General features: G+C 41.8%; 1 long non-coding RNA gene across 1 annotated transcript in view; it reads left to right on the forward strand.

The window, feature by feature from the left end:
* Positions 1–6,166: 6,166 nt before the first annotated feature.
* The window catches only part of LOC144245774 (uncharacterized), a 25,201-nt gene continuing 24,424 nt past the window's right edge, over positions 6,167–6,943 (forward strand). Inside the window, exon 1 of the long non-coding RNA XR_013339414.1 lies at positions 6,167–6,197. This is a non-coding gene — a long non-coding RNA (uncharacterized LOC144245774). The remainder of the gene's footprint in view (positions 6,198–6,943) is intronic.

The raw sequence follows: 6,943 nt of genomic DNA on the forward strand, positions 1-6,943 counted from the left end.
AGCCTAAAAGAAGCAATGATAAAAGTAACTCAAATAATAAGACTTTGGCAAAGTAGTAGGAAAACATGCAGAAATCAGCAACATTCATGTACGTGAATAACAACCAGTTAGAAGATATAATGTATAACTCTATTTATAATAGCAACAACAACAAAAGATAAGATGCTTAGGAAAAACCCTAACAAGAAATGTTCAAAACTTATATGAAGAAAACTATAAACCTTTCTCCAAGGACACAAAAGTCGATTTAAGAAAATGAAAAAAACATTGCTTGTTCTAGGTTAAGATGTCTACATCACCATCAAGAAATCAGTTCTAAGTTAAATTGTAAGTTTAATGCAATCTCAATAAAAATAGCAATGAGCTTTTTAATGAATGGACTTAGCAAACTGATGCCAAAGTTCATACGGAAAGGTAAAACACGCAAGACTAGCAGAGACCACATGGAAGAGGACGCGTTACAATGGGGAGCTGCTCCACCAGACACTAAATCACACACAACACCTCAATGATTAAAACAGTGTGGCACTAGTGCATGAGCAGCCCAACAGACTAAAATACACTGAACTCCATATAAAGTCTAGTATATGATAAGGGAACCAAGATTTTTAAAAAATAAATGGCACTGGCACAACTGGATAGCCATGTAGAAAATGATTAACATGATATCCATTCCTCACACCATATACAGAAATGTACTCCAACTGGATCAGAAAATTAAATGCGGAAAATGAAACTATAAGACTACTAGAAGAAGGCATGGGTGAATTACCTGAGAATAAGGAAAGACTCTCTAATGATGACTAAAAATTCAGATGCAATAAATTGAAGATTAATATATTTTACTACACTAGAGTTTCCTATGTCCAAAAAACCCAATAAGCAATGCCAAAAGATGACCGGGCAAAGTATCTGCAACATACATCAAAATTAAATGGTTAACATTTTTAAAACATTTTTTAATGTTTATTTTTGAGAGAGAGACAGAGCAAGCATAAGTGACCGGTGGAGGGGCAGAGGAAGAAGGAGACATAGAATTCGAAGCAGGCTTCAGGCTCTTAGCTGTCAGCACAGAGCCCGATGTGGGGCCTGAACCCAAGAACCATGAGATCATTACCTGAGCCAAAGTTGACGTTTAACAGATTGAGCCACCCAGGAGCCCCTAAATGGTTAACATTCTTAAATAAAGAGAACTTTTAAAATCTGAGGGGAAAAGACCAAAAATTATTTTAAAAGTGGGCAAGTAACATGAACATTTCACTTGAAAATGTGAAAAAATGACCCTTTAATATACAAAAAATGTTCAATTTACAAATTAAAACTATAGTGAGATACCATTTCTCACCTATTAGATTGGCAGAAATTCAAACACTTGACAATATAGTCCACTGGTGAGGCTGCGGCACTCTTACACACTGCTGGAAGGTATTCAGAATAGTAGAGCTCCATTAAGGAGAGGAATCTGTCAATATCTAATAAGTCTTATATATGCATTTATCCTTAATATTTATCTCCAACAATACAAAGACACACATATGTAAAGATTTTCATAATAACATCATTGATAATTGACAAATATTGGAAATTACTTAAATGTTGAAGTACAGGACACAGGTTGAAAAAGCCATGGAATACTCTGCAGTTAAGAAAAAAAGTTATTGAATTTATGTGTATTATTTTTTTCAAATAGCTACTAAATCTTTAGGACATAAATAATTACTAAGTTGTCTGGGCCAATTTAATAAATCGTTAGGTGTTTCTTTTGACCTAGGGATGCTGTGAAAAAAATTATTGATATGACAAGGATGTCATGAACTAAGAAAGTTTGGGAACTTCTGACAAAGGCCTGTGAAGGCTTTTTTTTTTTTTTTAATGTTTATTTTGGGGGGGTGGGGGAGGGCAGAAAGAGAGAGGGAGACAAAGAATCCGCAGCAGGCTCCAGGCTCTGAGTTGTCAGCACAGAGCCCGATGTGGTGCTTGGACTCATGAGCTGTGAGATCATGACCTGAGCCAAAGCCAGATGCTTAACCGAATGAGCCACCCAGGTGCCCCTTGTGAAGGCTTTTAAGAGTGTATTTATGTATGTAGTTATGAGGTTACTATGGATTGTGGCCAACAAAATTTACAATGGACTAATGAAGGCGCTGTCCATAGTGGTAAGTGCTATGTTAGCAGTTACATAACAGGAGGAACCAGCCCAGTCTCGAAAGTTACTGGGATTGTTGTTTGATTGGTTGGCTGGTTTCCTGTTGTTTGAGGGAGGAGATCAAGAGAAATAATGTAATCAAGATATTAAACTGAGTTCTGGAAGACAAGTAGGCATATACTAAATTGGGATAAGGAGGAATGGCTAGAGCTAACTACGGAAGTGGAAATGGGGGGCTAGGAAAACGCTAGCATTCTAGAAGCCTGGTGAAGGCTGGATCAGAATATCCTGGAGGAGAAGAGATGACGCTAAAGAGTTAGGTAAGGAGTAGGTCTTAAAAGTTTTTCATATGAGATTAGGGATAAAAGGAGTTGGGATTTTATTACCGGGCAAGAAGGAGCTGTGAAAGGGGTGCCTGGGTGGCTTAGTCAGTTGAGCGTCCGACTTTCGCTTAGGTCATGATCTCGCGGTTCGTGGGTTCGAGCCCCGCATCGGGCTCTGTGCTGACTGCCAGCTCAGAGCCTGGAGCCTGTTTCAGTCTGTGACTCCCTCTCTCTCTGACCCTCCCCTGCTCACGCTGTCTCTCTCTCTCTCTCCTAGAAATAAATAAAACATTTAAAAATATTTAAAAAAAAAAAAAAAAAGAAGGAGCTGTGAAAGGGCTTTAAGTTGGGGAGTGTCACGACTGCTCTAACCCAGTGTGGACAACAGATTGCGGTGGGGGGCACAAGAGGCTGACAGGCTGCTGCCGTAAGCCAGAACAGACCTAGACAGGGCAGCTGAACTAAAGCACTTGCAGCCAATAGTGGGCAACCTCCATTTTCAATTACTTACCATGCTAGCTACTCAACTGCATTAGAAAGCAGGGACCCTGTGGCTTAGAGGACTACAATCATGATCTTTGTCGAAACTGGGGATCTTTGCCCATCCTTCACAACGCATCTGGGAGTAGAAGTCATTGCATAATCTTGCTACGTCTTATTCTGCAACATGACATTGTCAAACTCTGATCTTTAGTTTTAATAAGGGAATTCAGCAACCCAACTGGACCTCAGACTTAAAGGAGACTGTGTGTGTCAAGCACTAAGGGCTATCGCATCTGATAGAGAATTCTAACTGTGAAAGCCTTTAAGAATAATATGACAATATTTTATGTAAGCTTGCTGATTTTGGCTTGTACAGACTACATTCTTGATGTTGAGGAATTGTACCTTCAGGTATAATTACATCAAAGATTCAAATTCTCTTCTAAAGTATATTCCCATGACCTCTAAAACTCATAGAGCTTTAATATCCTTTTTTTCTATATTGTAGCCAAATCCTTAGGAGTGAAATAAGGTAGTAAGAAAGGTGTCTTAGACCCAAAGGAAAAAAAGAAAAACTATTACTAATGGGAGCTGGGGACTGAGCCATATTTCACTTAGAGCTACATACATTTATTTTTTTTTTTTTTTAAACCAAGAGATGAACACTTCCTTCAAATTAAGCCCATTAAAAGTGCATTTTTTGAAAGAAAAAAAATAACTGCACAGGCTTGGAAAGGGTGAAGAGAATTTTACCAGCACTGAATAGCAATTAGACCCTTACAAGAGCTCTACCATCTTTAAGCCTCTACACTAAACCCAGAGAGAAAATGACATGGTCCAAGATGGTAAAAACAGACCCAGGACACCCCTGCCTCTTTTACCATTCTTCCCAATTCCCCGACAACCTCCACCACTCCCAACTCCTTTAACGAAAGAACTAAAAAACCAAGATTTCAGGAAAGGTCACTACAAAATGGGTTTTCCATAGTCCCTTCGAGTAGGGATTATTCAGGTGCTTCAGAGGTAAGAAGCAGCATCGACACCACTGTTGAGTACCTAATATTCTACTCCTCCAGGACACCTATCCGAACAATATCCAACCATTCTTCCATCATGGCACACATAGCAGATTAGAACGCTGTATTTGTAGACCCGCTGGAGATAAAAAGAAGTAACCCCAGCACCCACTTGATGGCCAAGAATGCTGAAGGGGCCATTATCTTCACGTTCCTGAAGCTCAGCTCAATCAGAATCTTGCTTTTCCTCAGCCTTTTAGGATTAACTGCAATATGCAATGCTCTCAGAAATTGTTACTTTCAAAATCAGACTCTAATAATTACTAGCTACTAGCCTCCAGCCAATAATAACTTTACTTACTCTTAGAAAGTACAGGAAAACTGCCTATCTTACAGAGGTACTGTGGAAATTAAAAATAATATAACAAAAGCTCTTACCACAACGCTTGGCAGGCAATCAATGTATACAGACTGTTATTACCAAGAGGGCTGTTCAATTAAAAAAGAAAAATCCGACCTCTGTACAGTGGTGACGTTTCGGAGATAAGAAACTGCAGTCTTCCCTCACCCTAGTGTCTGAGAGTTAAAACATTATATACAACAATAAAAACCATAAATTGTCCCCCTACTTCCTCCAAATCATTATCTTTTCCCTCCTTAAAAATACCGTAGTATCTGAAAAGTGATCGCCCTTGCCCCCCATCCACTAACGATTGCAAGTGTGTATAACACTGATACACATACACAAGTGATTCTGGTATGTTTATTTATGTTCCGCAGAAGCTGAGCTGGAAAACCAGTACAGGACCGCCATCAGACATTTGGAGGGGAAAGAAGATATCAGCACTTTATTTATTTATTTATTTATTTATTTTTTGGACCCCCCTAAAGTGAGAATAACCCAACCATCTAGAGACAAAAATTCTCCCCCCTCCCAACACACACAAATGTGGACAAGATTCTTCTCTAGAAGTAGCCCTTTTTTTCCCTGAAAGCCCTGCAAAGAAGTGTTGTATGAACTACTTCAAAATAAGGGATACAGATGACTGCACATTCAGCGGTCACACCAGAGAACACCTGGATCTCTGAAAAGAAGTGTGGAAGTGACTACTGGTAAATCATGCCAAGGTCATACCAGAATGTCTGAGGATTCCATGTCCCCATGGGAAAAATAAGCCACTGTAACCAATTCTGTGAGTACCGTGTTTTCCAAACAGTGGTGACTCCCAATGTCCTCCTTCTGATTAAGACAGGAACGGTTATCAACTCCGAACAATCACTAGAAAGTCTCTTCTTAATAACTCTGGATAAACATGCTTAGGTAGTAAGTATTTAAGGCTGGAATACAAGTTATTCTAATGCCTAATCGCAATACGCCAAATATAATTTTAACCTTTCAGGGGAAGATAGTTTTGGAAGGACAGCAAAAGATTCTTCTTGAATTGTCCTTTAACTCTGCTAAAAAACACGAAGCCTAAGCAAAGTCTGTATGGGCCAAGAAACTGGAATACAAACAAAAACCCCAGCAAAATAAACGTTTCCAAAGGCAACAAGTGTGTGATCACCTCCACATTCATTCATTCAGTGGAAACATGGGAATAACTTCTGTGTTCCAGGGACATAGCATAGGAACATATGGACGTAGAAGGCATGGCTCTTGCTCTGAAAAAAGTCAAGGTCTAAAAATAATGTCTGAAGAGTCACAAGTCGTTTTGTAATAATACTGTATTCATAGAGACAGAGATACATAAACCAGTAAGATACATTTAAGTACACTAATAAAGAGGCTTTTCAAAAGGCTCCTATGCGAGTTTACTAACAAATTTTGTTACCTGAGTGTGGGAATACGATTCAAGTTCTAACGTACTTTCACGACAAGAAATAACTTATGACACATGTTTGGTAAAGGGCCCCCTCCCCTAACCAAACACAATTGCTAAGTCGGGTGCTTCTCGGCTTGGCAAGCAGGGCGTGGCGCTGGAGCCCTCACCCAACCCCAAAGCCACTTGGAGCAGCTCAGAGTCTGGACACTCGGGCTTCCCAGCCAGGGCCGGGTAACTCCCCAGTTCTCCTCCAACCTTGAAACAACACCGCCACCTCTCTGCGCCGTCATCCCTGCCCACTTACACACATACACCCGGGCGAAGGCACACAAACCACATCTTCCACTCCTGGAAAACCTGAAGGAACGAANGGCCCCATCGCGTCTTTTGGTGGCTTCAGTTAGAAGTAGGTCCACTAAGTCGGTTGCTTTATTTGGATCCTTCCTCAGGTTTGAAATAGACCTTGTTGCCTAACGTCCGTTAGCAAGTAGGCTTGTCCCGTGGCACTCCCGCGCCCCCCTCCCCGCCCTGGATGCCCGCTCCCTGCCTTGCACACCTGGCTCCGGGGGTGCCCGCTGCCACGCGCAGACCTAAGAGCAAATAGTCCTAATTGGAAGTGTGCTGTATCAGCATACGGAGGAGAGACTGGACGACCACTAACTGCGTTGGGTTGTCCAGCGCAAACAGAAGGGGTGGAATGGCAAGTCCAGGTCTTCCCAAAAGAGACCCGCATCCAGCCCAGGGACAAATGATAAGTCCGAGCAGTAATTACAGGGCCTGAAAGTTCAAACCTGGGGTTACTGAAAAAGATGGACCCGGAGAAGCAGATGGGAATCTCTGTGAGCCTTTCCTGCCTCGGTGAAGTCATGAATAGGGGAATGAGCCCGGACGGATTTGCAGTGTGGGCCGTTGGTGGGGGAGCTGGGCAGGAGGGCTTGTAGGCCGGGAGGCACCGTTGGGGAAACGCAGAGAGAGGCTAAGGACCGTTCTGTGAGGGGCAGTTAGCATCCGAAGAAGGTGGATTCCTGAGATACCGGGATGCCAGATCAGCGGATTGTAAATGTAAACGCTGAGGGCGGATCCTGGGGAAGGGAAGGGAATAGCGATTATGATGCTGTTTTGCCTTGGGGGTGGGGTGGGGGGGGGGGGGGG

Source organism: Crocuta crocuta, unplaced genomic scaffold (genome assembly GCF_008692635.1).
Source record: "Crocuta crocuta isolate KB4526 unplaced genomic scaffold, BGI_CrCroc_1.0 scaffold108, whole genome shotgun sequence".
Taxonomy (NCBI): domain Eukaryota; kingdom Metazoa; phylum Chordata; class Mammalia; order Carnivora; family Hyaenidae; genus Crocuta; species Crocuta crocuta.